This window comes from Apteryx mantelli, chromosome 3 (genome assembly GCF_036417845.1).
Source record: "Apteryx mantelli isolate bAptMan1 chromosome 3, bAptMan1.hap1, whole genome shotgun sequence".
NCBI lineage: Eukaryota > Metazoa > Chordata > Aves > Apterygiformes > Apterygidae > Apteryx > Apteryx mantelli.
Genome location: NC_089980.1, coordinates 71,792,793 through 71,808,719, shown reverse-complemented (window position 1 = coordinate 71,808,719; position 15,927 = coordinate 71,792,793). Strand labels below are relative to the sequence as shown.

Sequence of the window (15,927 nt, the reverse complement as noted above, 5' to 3'; positions counted from 1 at the left end):
TTGAAATACATTTGATTGTACTATGACCTTTTAACAACCCAGTGCAAATCAGTCTGCACAAAGACCTTATTCTCCTCCTTGCTACTAGTCTGCTAATTTTTGTGCCCCGTACAAGCTAAGCAAGAAAGCATTTCACATAGTCATCAGGACAACATCAAGTACTATTTGACCAGAAACCGATTCTGGGAGAGAGGCCCACAAACTGTTGCACTCTCAGGCTATTCCTGCAGCTAAAGGAGCTGGCTAAACTGTGGCAGGGCCCTGCACCCAACTGCTGCCCATGCAGGTCAGCAAGAGCTGGCAGGGATGTGAGGTGACCAAGCACCAACTGGGAGCAGACAAGTCTGCTCCTGCCAGACAAAAAAGATCAAGGAGCATGTATACATGTTTACAAGAAAAGACTGAGGTTAAGTAAGGGGAAAATATAGAGCTGTACATGTTACTATAACTTTTGGCTCTACATACTTTTACCCCTTAACTGAAAAAAATCAACAATGTTTTGTTTGGAAGACGTTGTTTGTGCGTCGCTGACCATTAATAGTGACACTGATTCCCAAAGGAAAATTCCATGTCCCAAATCAAATGAATTTTTCAGGTCAATAGGGTTCCAAAACTGCTCAGCATTTTATTGTAACACTTCTTCTTTTCCAGTTGAAAACAGATATGTTATTATCTATGGCTTCATTTCTGTAATGCAATTAACTCAAGAACAGGATGGAGAAGTATAAATGCAGATCCAGAGTCTGGATCTCAGTCAGGCTATTCTGAGCTTCAGTTTTCCACCTATAAAACAAAGAAAGAACTTTTCCAACTGATGGTGGGCTGTAAAGGTAAAATCCATTACTGAGCATTAGATGTTCAGAACCACAATAAAAACAGTCATTTAAATTAACGGAAAAGAGTGGAAAAGGCTGTAGAACAATCACATTTACTATTGAGGGTACACCTCTATGGCACAAATTTTTTTATGATAACCTAGCCAGCTGAAATACTGGACACAGAACAAACTCATTAGGCAGAAGCCCATTAGGACTAATTTACCCTACAGTAGGGTAAACCCATATCATTCTGTAGCCAATGTAGCTATACCAACTTTGGCACCTGCGTGCGCAGCGCTAGATGCTGCCAGGTAGCTATAGCTCAGGTCTCATTTAAATAGCTATAATTTAATTGTGACTTAATAAATTTACAGGAAAGAATAACTTTTTCATTTATTTGAGAAGCTTTTTTAACTGAAATAAATCACTTCACCCTTTTAAACCATTTTACAAAGAATATGTGCTAAGGGGAGTAGAGCCTATTTCAAAGCATTCAGTAGTCAGCCAAACTGACATCTCTCTGACAGGTGACACATTCTTCCTTGTGAGTTTTGGAAATTTAACATAGCGCATAGATGCTTTTTCGATAGTTATGTAATGTTCACAGCTCTTGAGAGAAAGACTAGCATATCACACAGAAGGAGAAATTCTTGTACACATAAAATAAGCCAATATTCACATTCTGTCAATATAAATGAGCTGATATCTGTTTCCTAGTCTATTGTAGGAAAGAAAAATTATGCACACAGCCTCTTCACTATCATTTCTAGCCTCTTCTTTTCAGACGGTCAGCAAAAGAAGGGGCAGTACCATACACAGTGACCTGAACTGATTATTTATTTATGGCAATTGTTCATGTATTAAGCAGTCAGAATTCTTAAGCAGTAAAGGTTGCTTCCTTCCACTAACTGTTTACAGTCTGAATTAAATGGATCATAAGGGGAAAGGATAAGAAAGGTAGTAAGCTTACATAATTTCCCAATAAAGCTCTGATTCTCAAAAGCATTTAAGCATCTAATTCCCAGTGAAATAAGTGCCTTCCACTATTTACATATACAGGCCAAAGCTTTGGCTCAGGTACCAGAATCTACACATACCTTTTTGGTCCATCAAAAGTAGCTGCTCCTTTTTAATATTTTAGCTGATAGCAATAGAGTGCAGGAATTCTGAAGAGCAGTTTGGATGAACCAAAGAAGGGTGTTTGGTTAATACAATTCCAGCAATTCCTGCTGGAGAAATGCAAGTAAGAATAAATAGATGGAACACTGTACCCAAGAAACTTCTTTCTCTAGATGATAAAACATTGGCCTTAAACTCTGATTTGTTTTCCATTTCTGACTCCAGTACAGACCCTGAGTGAGTCACTTCAGTACTGGACTAATTTCCTCTTCCACTTTTCTGTTTACTTAGAAAGTGTGGATTTCATCTCCTTCCTGGGGTTCATTTCTTGGCTGGAATATCAAGCTGCTAAATAAATGCAAAGAGAGATAGTGTGAAATACCTAATAAAACCATTCTGGAGGTGAAGACAGGAAACACTGTGAAATCTGCAACATAACAATGGTTCCTGGAAACCTTCTTTTTCTTCTCAAGGCAAACAGAAGAAACTCAGCCTGGTGTTTGGACTACTGAAGTCACATTTGGAATACAGCTTAAAAAAACCCTGATCATTAAAACATAGCACTTTAAGAGGAAGGAGAGCTGGCCTAGGTAATCAAAAGTACTTTAACATCTTAGGTACAAAATTAGAAGCTCTTTGATATGCTCTCACAGGCTTTGTTCAGGCAAGCCACCAATTTAAGCTAAATTTGCTTGCTTAGAATTATCTTTCATTTCACAGAGGTAAAATACTTGCAAGACTTACAAGTATATGGAATTCAGATGATTGCAGCTGATGACTTCAGGGTCATTGTTTTTAACCTTTTGGACAATTACTGACTGGATCAGGCAGAGACCTGGTGCTCCAGAGAAAATGCTGGCACTCCAAACACAACGGCACTGGCTTAGGGCTGGGACTTCAATAAGGCTGGAGAGTTTATACAGGAGACTTTGTTCCCTTCTTTGCTCAATGAACCAGTATACATTATTTTATTTCCATAAATAATATACATTTCCCAATACTTGACAAATATTCTGAAGTCAGAAGAGGCTGCAGCATGGAAAGGACTTAAGAAGCATAGGAAATTCCCCTGCTTCCCATTAGGCTGACAGCCAGGAGTCCTCCGAGGAAGCTCTCTGCGGTGGAGATGTGGCTGCCTAGTCACTATGTGACCAGGGCAGGGTGTGCTGGTTTCTGCTTCCATCAGTTGGTTATGTTTTTACGGGAATCACCATTTCTCTGCTGGTTTTTGGCTCTGACTGCTGCATGTTGCCTGGGCAGACACATCAGGGTGGACAATTGCTTCTCGTTGACAGTGCCTTGCCTGGTGCTGTCAAGGAGGGAGAGTTCAGACACAGTCTGGGGCTACTGCAGTTACTGCTCCAAATCTATAATCAACATGAAACGGGGAACAAGTGCCCAGAACTTGTGGCTCTCCCACAGTTTTCCAGAATAAGTCACCCAGCACCAGCTGGCAGGTCAGAGGTGCCGTCCTGGAAAGGACAGCAGCCTACTCTGTGCCAGTTGCATTCCTGGGGCCCTTATGCCTTTTCCCAATCACAGTAAATGTTCTCCATATGTTCAGGCAGCAGTGCTCTCCTTTCACTGAATGAAGGCCTACGAACAGCCCATCCTAGCCTGAACAACACTGATCAGGACAATACTGTCCTGTCCATGTGGCTGGCATCTTCCAGGACTCTAACCATACCAGCTGTACTGGCCCTATGAAAAATAAATAAATTAAATTTTCAAAATTCCAGATAACAATAAGGATTTCTTAGCAGCCTAGCAAGCTGCTGAAGATTTCCAAAGATCAAATTTGGTGAATAAATAAGAGAATCAGAAAACAGAGCCAACTGGGAACTTGAGGGGTCATCTAGCTCATCCAGCTGGACATCCCGTCCATTTCGGACAGAACTGCTGATTCCAATTTCATAATGAGTTGCAATTAAGTTGATGGAAGGGAGGCACATGAGCAAGAGCCAGCCTTGGAAGAGTTAAACCTCAGGAACAATCAGGCACTTAGAAGATTTACTGTAGGTGGAATTTCATTACACAGAGAGAAACTCATGGCTAGAATAAGCTGCCAAAGGAAACAATAGAAGCCACTACCCTACTTTAAAGAGTTTAGAAAATATTTAAAAGAAATAAATATTTGGTAGTAAATCTGCTATCTCAAAGAATACCTAGCTTCCTTTCATCCCTGTGATGTTTTGTATTCCAGCTGCAGGATATTCTTCCCCGTTGCACTGTTAATTCATTAAAAAAAAAAAACACCTTTTATAGATTAGATTTAAGAGCAGCATCTGCTACATTTTATGTTGATTCTCATTGCCCACCCAAGCTACCTTTAGTTCCACTTCCAGCAAAATAGATACAAAAGCAACTTTACTGTGCTTTTTGCCTCTCCTCAGCCTAGGACCAAAAATGGCTGTGTTGTCCCAACAGCCTCAGAGTTGCTCTACTCATTATCTGACATCTATAGAGTGATGTCTCCTCTGCTCCAAGCAGAAGAAAATGCTGACACCTCACTGTTCCCACCCTGCTTGGGGAATTGCAATTGACCCCTGATACCAGAATAGGGCTTGTATCACTTGTATCACTGACAAGTAGTACGTAAGAATCTTCATGGGACTCCGAAAACAGACCCTCCAAAACTCTAATCTCAGCTGCCCCAACAAAAAAGGGTTAAAAAAAATCTAAGTTCTGAATTTAGAAGTTATGGTTAATTTCTGTGCGGGGAAGGAGGATTACACATGTATTAGTTTCACCATGTGAGGAAAATATTTTTGCCATTACCTAAGAAATGAAGCTCCAAGGATAAGAAAAAGGAACTTGCAAACCTTATTTTTCCCATCTTGATCCAATAGCAGCGGGGGTCGGTGCCTCCAATGTCAGCTTGCTATAATGAAGTTACTAAGAGGTTTTTCTACTTGTCAGCTTTCTGACAACCCTTGAAAGTGGTAAAGGTGGGCTAAGGGATGATTAGTCACCACCTGCCTCTAACAAAACAAGTTCTCTCTTGAGTGATTGATGTGAAATGTTTAACTATGAATATAGTCATTTAAAGTGCCAGCTCTTCCAAGGGCCATCTGATGGCAATCAGGCCCTGCTTGGGAGATGTCTAATGCAGTTCTGCGCTGGCAGCTCTGCAGTCACGCGCTTCCCTTCTGAGTGTTTCTGTATGCCAACAGGGAGAAAATCAGGGGAGAAGACACACAAAGTTGTTTATGCTCAATGGATAGGAAGCATTTTGCATTTTTCTTCATGTCCCATTAGACATATTTGGACAAATACATTGAGGGTAAGGACCCAGAAATCCTTCTTTGAATCCTAGCAGCTTTCCCTTCCAAGGGAAGTGCATGCATCCCAACCACAGACCGACAAGACATGGCTGGGACATTGCAGCTGTAGTTCAAGTCTACACCTTGTTTCTCACATGGTGCAAGAAGCTTCACATGCCTTTCCTGCAGATTTTGTGCCAGGTGTGCATTTTAAATGCAAGGTAGGCATTTAAAGTGTGGATATACCTGTTATGAACAGAAACAACAATAATAATAATATGTATCTTTTTATTACTTACTGGTTCTCATTAATTCCTCCTCTCATCTACTATTTTAATTGATCATGTTCCCAGTCTTGTACTTTCAGTCCACAGCACTTCTCACCTTCTTTCTCTCATCACCTTTATTTAGAGTCTCTTATAAGTGCTCATCTCACTGTTCCTCCCATGTGTGTCAACATCAGCGTATATTTTGCTCCAAAAACCTAAAATCAAATTCGTAGAGCATCAGCACATGTGTGCGCACACACACACACAGAAAAAAAGAACAAAAAACAAGTTATGTATGAAGAAGACAATATATGTCTTTAGACTGCACACTTTTCAGGCAGAAAATGATCTCCTAATCACAGAATCACAGAATCACTGAGGTTGGAAGGGACCTCTGGAGATCATCTAGTCCAACCCCCCTGCTCAAGCAGGGTCACCTAGAGCACATTGCACAGGATTGCATCCAGGCGCATTTTGAATATCTCCAGAGAAGGAGACTCCACCACCTCTCGGGGCAACCTGTTCCAGTGCTCTGTCACCCTCACAGTGAAAAAGTTTTTCCTCATGTTAAGATGGAAGTGTCCGTGTTTCAGTTTGTGCCCATTGCCTTGCGTCCTGCCGCTTGGCACCACTGAAAAGAGTCTGGCCCCATCCTCTCGACACCCTCCCTTCAGATACTTGTATACATTGATAAGATCTCCTCTCAGCCTTCTCTTCTCCAAACTAAACAGGCCAAGCTCTCTCAGCCTTTCCTCATAAGAGAGATGCTCCAGTCCCCTAATCATCTTTGTGGCCCTTCGCTGGACTTGCTCCAGTAGTGCCACATCCCTCTTGTACTGGGGAGCCCAGAACTGGACGCAGTACTCCAGATGTGGCCTCCCCAGGGCTAAGTAGAGGGGGAGAATCACCTCCCTCGACCTGCTGGCAACACTCTTCCTGATGCAGCCCAGGATACCATTGGCCTTCTTGGCCACAAGGGCACATTGCTGCCTCATGCTTAACTTGGTGTCCACCAGCACTCCCAGGTCCTTCTCAGCAGAGCTGCTTTCCAGCAGGTCAACCCCCAACCTGTACTGCTGCATGGGGTTATTCCTCCCCAGGTGCAGGACCCTGCACTTCCCTTTGTTGAATTTCATGAGGTTCCTCTCCGCCCACCTCTCCAGCCTGTCCAAGTCTCTTTGAATGGCAGCACAGACCTCTGGCGTATCGGCCACTCCTCCCAGTTTGGTATCGTCAGCAAACTTGCTGAGGGTGCACTCTGTGCCTTCATCCAGGTCATTGATGAAGAAGTTGAACAAGACTGGACCCAGGACTGACCCCTGGGGGACACCGCTAGCTACAGGCCTCCAACTAGACTCTGTGCCACTGAGCACAACTCTCTGAGCTCTGCCATTCAGCCAGTTCTCAATCCACCTCACTGTCCACTCATCTAGCCCACACTTCCTGAGCTTGTCTATGAGGATGCTATGGGAGACAGTGTCAAAAGCCTTGCTGAAGTCTAGGTAGACAACATCCACTGCTCTCCCCTCATCTACCCAGCCAGTCATTCCATCATAGAAGGCTATCAGATTGGTTAGGCATGACTTCCCCTTGGTGAAGCCATGCTGACTACTCCTGATCACTTTCTTGTCCTCCACATGCTTGGAGATGGCCTCCAGGATGAGCTGCTCCATCACCTTTCCAGGGATGGAGGTGAGGCTGACTGGCCTGTAGTTCCCTGGGTCCTCCTTCTTGCCCTTTTTGAAGACTGGGGTGACATTGGCTTTCTTCCAGTCCTCAGGCACCTCTCCTGTTCTCCATGACCTTTCAAAGATGATGGAGAGTGGCTTAGCAATAATGTCCGCCAGCTCCCTCAGCACTCGTGGGTGCATCCCATCGGGGCCCATGGATTTGTGGGTGTCAAGTTTGCTTAAATGATCTCTAACCCACTCCTCCTCCACCAAGGGAAAGTCTTCCTCTCTCCAGACTTTCTCTCTTGCCTCCAGGGTCTGGGGTTCCTGAGGGCTGGCCTGACCAGTAAAGACTGAAGCAAAGAAGGCATTCAGTAACTCTGCCTTCTCTGCATCCTTCGTCACCAGGGCACCCACCCCATTCAGCAAAGGGCCCACATTTTCCCTAGTCTTCCTCTTGCTGCTGATGTATTTGAAGAAGCCCTTCTTGTTGTCCTTGACATCTCTAGCCAGATTTAATTCCAAACGGGCCTTAGCCTTCCTCGTCGCATCCCTGCATACTCTGACAACATTCCTATATTCATCCCAAGTGGCCTGTCCCCCTTTCCACTTTCTGTATACTTCCTTCTTCTGGTTGAGTTTTGCCAGGAGCTCCTTGCTCATCCATGCAGGTCTCCTACCTCCTTTGCTTGACTTCCTACTCATAGGGATGCACCGCTCTTGAGCCTGGAGGAAGTGATGTTTGAATATTAACCAACTCTCTTGAACACTCCTTCCTTCCAGGGCCCTCACCCATGGGATTCCTCCAAGTAGGTCCCTGAAGAGGACAAAGTTTGCTCTCCTGAAGTCCAGGGTTGCGATCCTACTTGGTGCCCTGCTGCCTCCTCGCAGGATCCTGAACTCCACCATCTCATGGTCACTGCAGCCAAGGCTGCCCCCAACCTTCACATCTTCCACCAGTCCTTCTTTGTTTGTTAGTACGAGGTCCAGCAGCACACCTCTCCTTGTTGGCTCCTCCACCACCTGTGTCAAGAAGTTGTCACCAATGCTCTGCAGGAATCTCCAGGACTGTTTGTGCCTAGCTGTGTTGTCTTTCCAGCAGATATCGGGGTGGTTGAAGTCCCCCATGAGAACCAGGGCCTGGGATCGTGAGGCTACTTCCAGCTGTCTGTAGAAGGCCTCATCAACTTCCTCATCCTGATCAGGTGGCCTGTAGTAATCTGTTAGAATATCTACCTAATAGTAACAGGTAGTCAAAAACCAACCCCCACAAAACACTGCAGGCTGGACTGTGGTTACCTAAACTAATTCTCATGCATATTGTGCTTTGGGCGGTATTCAAAACTGAGTTTGGCAGCATCTTTTATCACTTATTTTTGAGTCTCTCATTCCCTTTCTTGGATGAAATTGTTTTCTAATGCATTTCATAGATACACTGGGCACCAAGTGAGAATTGGCAGCATCCATTCAAAAGCCCCGCTCAAAGAGAGAGCTGAAGATAATAACTGATGCCCATGTAAGATGATGAAGAAAAGGCCTGAAGACCAAACACGATGATAAACAAAGGAGTAAGCAGAACTGTCTGTAAAACTAGAGTTTATTGCAATAGTTGAAACATCAAAAACTCCATGGACCACCCAGTGCAGTGATAACATGACAGCTTCCATTTACATTCTTCTAAAAATTGAGTTAAACTTTAATCTTCCTCCTGCAGTGGGAGGGGGCTATGTTCCTTTCCAAGTTAATTTGAAGTGTGATCGTAGGCAACTTGTTATGTTTCCGCTTACCTAGCTGAAAAATAGATTTTGTGTAGTGTTTTCCTTTTTAAGGAGCTGTGGGTTGAGCTAGCAGAATGCTAGATAAAAGTCCAGATGTGTTCTTGAGAAATCTAAAGGAAGGGAGAGATAATATTGTAATTCAGTTGTTAAAGACTGTATGTGTAGCATTAGCTCAGACATTTTCCCAGGTGAGAGAAATGACTATCCAGACATAGGTATTGTTCAAAGAGTCCGCATAGTAATGCAAAAGCAACAGAAGTTTCTGGAGAACAGGCAGAATTGTTATTGTAATAGACATTGGTATCCAGGTGAGTCACACATAGTTTTAAAACTCTTGAGAATAAAACATATTTTAGCAATTCACATTTACACATTGGACTTAGGTCTTTTCATCTGACATTGGGAATGAGTGGGTCTGCCCCTTGTCACTCTGAATTCTGGTTCTCTCCCATTCAGTTCTCTCATATTTTCCTATAAAATGCTAAATAGAAAGCCACCTTCAAGGTGTTCACTTCACAGTTCCCAAGGATTGTATGGTTTCATTTAGATATAAAGGCCAGGTGATTTACAAAGGACAAATAAGTGTCAAACATACTTGCTGCACCAATGCCAATGCCTTTTGAAGCACAAAATCCCACATCTGCTGTTCTAAGTTTCCACATCTGCTTCAGGCTGGAAGTGTGTTTTCAGATCATAAAGGAGAGTGAATCAGTTAAAGAGCAATTTACAACCTTTGACAAAGATTACAGGTGAGGGGTGGGGGGAAGTGGGAGGAAGGGCAGAAAGCTGCATACAATTTTTTCCACTAAGTTTGGGCAGAAGCCCATTTTTATGCTAACCCCAGTCCCTGGAACACTTTCCCATGAAATACAGTGTGCCATCCATGTGAGCAATGTGTTGCATCCATTTTACGACATGTTGGCAGTTTTTCATTTAAAAGGTTCTGTTTCCAGTTTTACCCCCAGATAAGTAGACCCAGATCCCATTGAACTTTATGGGCACATGAAAATCACATGATCCTGACACCCACTTCCCTGAAATTCATCCCCTGTCATCTGATACAGGACAGTCAAGCAATTGTTGAGTCTTCTCTGAGATTAATTCACTCTTGATTTAACAGACAGAACCATCTGGGTGGTTTTATCCAAGACTGGACTTTGTATTTTGCAACAGAGAAAGAAAAATCCGTTCTGTTCAAGGAAGACCAACAGAAGAGATGAGCTACTGAGAAATCCTTCTTGTGCTGACTAATACTTTTAAATTTGCAATAGCAAATTTTGCTGAAAAGTTCACAGATATACTAGATAATGTCTGAGGTCACAATAAAGGTCTACAGAACCATCGTAGAAAAGACAAGGAGATGAGGTACCTTCAGTGCTGATGAGGGAGAATTTGTGCTTCTGCAAGCAAGAATAGCTTGCATAGCAAATGAGGACCCTAAAGAGGGGAAGGAAAAAGTAAATCAGGAAAAAAACCAGCTACACTGAATCCACAAAAGCTGTGCAGTTTATGGACATGATCATGGCTACAGAACTGACAACCGTATTCATGTTACCAATGATGCTTTCAACTAAAAAGTCCTCACCTCCAGTTCTGGTGTCACTGAGCTCATTATGACAGAAGACGAAGAATTTAGTCCACAAAAGTATAAATAAGCACACTGTATTTCTCTACAAATACTTCCCCCCCCCAAAAAAACAAACCAGTGTGTCTACACCTTTGCTCTCCTCTGTCACTAAGAATGAATGCTTTATGGAAGACATGGCAAGTCTGCAGGAAAGCCTGAAAATTAAACAACGTTTGGTGTTTTTTTATATTCTACACATTAACTGAACTAGCTGAAGAGAAAGAATAGTTGAAAAGAGCAGGCTTTGTTGAAGGCAAAGAAAAAAAAAGCCTTGCTCAAAAGTAATTACAGTTTGCAGGTCTGAAGTTGTCTTTATTTCACTGTTTCTGACCTAAATTGGAACAACTCAGCTGTTGACTGATCTGAAACCAATGCTACCTCAAGCAGAGCTAAAATCTATTACTATTATTAATTAATTATTGTTGGTTTATAAGGCACTTAACACATTTTCCCTGCTGCTTCACAATCAGAATATTCAAAGGGATTTCATGTTTCCATTAGAAATTTAATTTTCTTCAAATGCTTTTCATGTCTTAGAAAGTACTGCAGGAAATTAAAAGCAGCCTCTAGATGAGTCCAGGTGTCACAGCTAACACCTGTGAGCCTAACCCAAAGCCAGAGACTTCAGCAATCTTTGCATCAGGTTGTGTAAGAGGTCAGATCAGGACACAAGAACTCTAAACTAAACTAAAAGCTACAACACAGTGAATATAACCGTAGCTCTCTACAGCTTTATATGCATCACACTCAAAAATAAAACAATAACAATAAATCTTCTAGAATTCAAAGGCCTCTTTATTCTTCAGCACCCCAGTATGCTGTATACAGTACACAAAGGTAATGAATCCCTGGTCGTTGACAAGTGTTTTCAATGTAAGCAGTTAGAAATAACATGCCTACATTAAAAGTGTGCTAGTCACCTCTGTATTTTTGGAAATTGCCAGAAAACTGTCCAGAGGTAACAAACATTCAAATGAGCTCAATTTTATTATTTTGGCAAAACGTTTCAGTGAAGCTGATTCAAGGTGGTGTTTTCCTCCACAGGGTCAGTTTGCACAATAAAATAGCCGAAATTAACACTGTGTAATTCCTAATGTATCCATGTGTCCAAAAGAAAGTTATTTTTTGCCTTCTCTTTTTGTTTCCAGGCATGTTTTGGGGTGGTGAGGGAAAGATTTCCTGTATCCGTGCTAGGAGTAACCTGACTGAGAAACAAGCTGATGTGTCTGTGTTGTGATGAGACACTTCCATCACTATAGAAAAAGGAAAATAGAGAGTAAAGATTTTCCTTCTGAAATCAGTTTCCCATCCAGGCCAGGTAAATAGTGATGAACAAAGTGGCAAGTTCTTGGTGGCTTTTGACAAGAGTTCTAAAATCAGTGCAATCCAGTACTGCGGACACAGCCTGTGCAATGGTAACAGAGGCACTGTCAGCTAAACAAGCTGGCTTGATCACCCACTGTTTTAGAGCTGAATGGGTGGCTGGAGGGACCTGGGGAAAGGGATTAGTGGTGAAGTCTGCTCTTCCACCTTCCTTGCTATACCTGCTTTGTGGATCAATGGAAAATCTGTTTCCAGTTTTGCCAGTTTTTCATTTGTCATCCTAAGTAAACAGACCATTTGAAGAAAAGTCATTGCATTACAGGAACCCAGTATTCATTCTGTTCCGCTAGTTCTCTCAAATGCCAAGATTAACACCTGGACTAGGAAAAGTAATGTAACCGCTAATGCTCTGCACTGGCATTCTCATCAGCCCAGAACAGGCATTCATTTGGTATAGCCAAGTGCTCTCCCCTTCCCCTCACTTCCTTCTCCCTAGGAAGGTGAGACTTTTTAAGACTCAGAGGTAGATAAAGACCTTCAGCTAGTGAAAATTGGCGTGGCTTCTCTGACTTTTTACACAAGCTAAGAAACTGGTGCCAAGAGCAAAGAGTTATTTTCTGTAGGGAAGCAGAAGAATATAAATTTAATCCTCACACTCTGTTCCACTGAAGCTGGCATGAACAGCCAATGCTGAGTGACTGCTGTTTATGTGTTCCACTTCCAGCTGGTTTTATGAGCATATGTTATATCTACAGGAGATCTGTGTAGGGAGCGGAAACCAGGAGACTATGGAGTGATCTGTCTTCATCAACTGGAGAACTGCTTTAAAAAAGCACTTTTTTCTCATGGAATCAAAATTGTCCCTGTGCTGAGGAATGAGATTTGCAGGCAGATTTGGGGGACACCCAAGGGGGAACCTGTAGCAGCAAAACCAGAGCAGTTCTTCTGCAAGGGGCAGCAGAGCACAGAATGGGTATGTCCTAATTCTGCCCTGTGAGGATCTCCTTCCATGGAAATCTCTTCTCCATCAGTTTGCTAAAGTCAGAAAGGACCAGAATATGTGGAGGAGAGCTTGAAACTCCAGGATCTGCTAGTATGCAGACCTGCTACACCCTGCACATGCTGTGGGAGTGCACTGCCTCACAAAGCCCACTGAAGCATCAGAGCTAGGACAGTGGCTTTAAATGACCTCCCTGATGAGCAGCAGACTGGCCTAAAGAGAAACAGCACTTTCACAATATCTGTAGCAGCGAGCAACCAGCAACAGAGGAAAGTATTCTGCCTCTTTCCAAGGTCAAAGTTTGTCTGCAGAAAAATCCATCAGACCCTTACAAGTCATATCAGCCGTTTTTTCTTGTTCAAGCATTTTGTAACACTTGCAGGATCACTTAAACTTTCAGAATGTTTCATGTAAAAAGTAAACCTCTTGTTTTCAATTCTATCCGTCATCTAGCAACTGATCACTGTTTATTGTGTCCATTTGATTTATATTGAGATAGCATGAAGCAACCAATGGAAAACAGATAACTCAGGATAGTTCATTTTAGATACAAGAGATCCTGCATACCTTGATAAATCCAGATAGCAAATTCCCATATTTCTTCTGTTCTTATTCCACTAAATAAGCTTCACAGGGACACACAGATAAGTCCTAAAGCAGAAAATAGTATTTATGTCCAGTTCAAACAGATGAAGACCACCTCTACACAGCTTTACTAGAATAAGTCGTGCTATCTGATATCCAGCAGATTTTAGGGTGGAGCTTAACTGAACTTACTGCCCCAATGGCTAGCTTTTGCATTTTTCAAGGAGGCCTGTAAAGCAGATTTGCACCCTCTATTCTCCCCCCAGTGCAAATACTTTCAAGCCTTTCTCTCCACATTCTCCTGCACAGAGCTAGCTGTAGGATTTTGAGGAGAGTTTGTGAAATGATTCATTGGGCAAAAGCCCAAATGTAAATACCTTACTTTAGGATGGATTTACAAATGTAGCTAGGGAACAGTGTTCACATTCCCAAATCAGTGCAGGAAAAGAACTCAAGGCAAGGAGAAGAAACAGTTGCTGTTTTCTGACCTTGTTTTCCGTCTGGGGGAAGAAAAATCAATGCTTCCAAAAGACACAGAACTCCCACTCTCTACTCAGATGATTAAAATAAGAGCAGTTCTGATATATATAAATAAAGCTTGCCAGATATATCTTCTGTACCTTTCTAGTAGATGCTTTCATTTATGTATCATGGCTTCAGTATCTGGAAAATGAAGTCAGAACTTTTGAACAATTAAATTAAATTTCTGGTTAAAATGATTTGTTGCAGAATCTTCTTGCATGCAGATTCACATGCTCTTTAAAATCAATTCAGATAAATAAAAATCCTGATCCAGGGCTGGCTCTAAAGACTTTTGAAATCCTGTAGTCCAGCCCCTACAGTCTGAAATGCTTTCCCATACACAATATCTTTTCTTTCTTCTTAGGAAAAACTCCAACATATTTGTCTACACCTGTAATTATCTGAAAGAAAGTTCAACATGGAAAAATCATCTAGAGGTGAAATATGCACTTAAAATACCTAATTCAGGTCATTCAGACACCAACTTTACATTCTCTAATATAATCAGAGAGTTACAGGGGACCAGGCTTTTAAGATACATTTAGGCATCTAGAAATCAAAAGATCTTTAGAAAACCCCTCTTGGCATCCAAGTATCTCTAAAAATGGTCTTTTGTATTTATATTTCAGTGAGCGTGGAGGTGATGCTTTTACCTAGTGAATGAAGTAATCAGTGACCAAGGGTTTGAATTTCTAGTGGACCTATCTGACTCTTTCCAACAAAATACATTCGAGCCAGAAGATCACAGTGACAGAAACCAGTTTGCAACCTCTGACATGGCAGCATTAGTTTCTAGCTCAGAAGAACTTGATTCTGAAAGACAAAGCATCTGTTAAACATTTTGGCATTTCTGAAAATGACACTGAGACTATATTCCTTGAATCATCTTCTAGGTACCCATTTGAAGCTCTTTTAACCCAGTCTGGGCAGCACTCTGGATATAGCTCATCTTCAGAGAGATATTCTCCAATACTCAGGAATCCAATGGCAAGATGTTTGCTAAAGGAAAATGAAATATCTGGCATTTCTCATTAATTACTAAAATTGAAAATGAAAAACTTTGTAACTCTATATTATTTATGTTTCTTCCCTTTACTTGATTTTTCACATACAACTAGCATGTAAAAATGTGAGCTGACATTTTCTCACGCTTCAGGATGTGAATCATCTGTTGATAGATTTGGAAAGAAAGCTCTTCTAACAACAGTTAGCTGTAAGTATCCTCTGTCAGGTTTCTTGTGCTAGAATCATATGCACTATTGAAAACAGGACATTGGAGTAAGTGGACATAGGAACTGTTCAGTTTAAGAGCTCACACCTTGCTACTGTGAGCTGATAACTTCTGTCCCTGCAATACCCTTCTCTGCACTGCCTTGCATACTCAGCTAAGAAGCCAGTTATACTTAATCTTTACATACCAACCTATATTAAAATAATCCTCCATTCCAAGTATTTTTACAGTGCTTATTTAAAACCATATAACTGGGAAAAAAACATTCTTGATGAAAAATATGGGGAACTCATTAGGTTATGACCATCAAGACATATGATTTTTCCACACATGAACCACTATATTATGCATTTCTCCAGAATACAACTTCAGCTGAGAGACATTACATTGACTACAGGCAACTTACAGAGGACAGGTCCCACTGCAACCTAAGTGAAAACCTACATTGTGTCAGTGAGCTCAGAATTGTACCGACTATATCAGAGTTCATGGAGTGATCAACCAACAAGTCTTTTTTTTTTTTTCCCTCTCTCTCTGCTGCTCCAGTAAGATTTCTACCACAGTTTTGAGAATTGTGTCCTTAAAGTTCGGGCAGAAAATGGTACTTAAATACAAGAAAGTGAACTACATGGAATTTACAGTACAGTGAAGACTTTGTACTTGTTCCCAATGTGACCACTCACAAAGCCATCTCATTATGACTTAAATGCCTCCTAATTACA

General features: G+C 41.8%; 1 long non-coding RNA gene across 1 annotated transcript; it reads right to left on the bottom strand.

The window, feature by feature from the left end:
* Positions 1-671: 671 nt before the first annotated feature.
* LOC106497943 (uncharacterized) lies at positions 672-9,054 on the bottom strand. Its single transcript, XR_001294865.1, has 4 exons — positions 8,927-9,054; positions 5,500-5,684; positions 1,916-2,047; positions 672-783 (listed from the first exon to the last, which is right to left on the bottom strand). It is a non-coding gene; the product is annotated as an uncharacterized lncRNA (long non-coding RNA).
* Between the last annotated feature and the right edge of the window lie 6,873 nt (positions 9,055-15,927).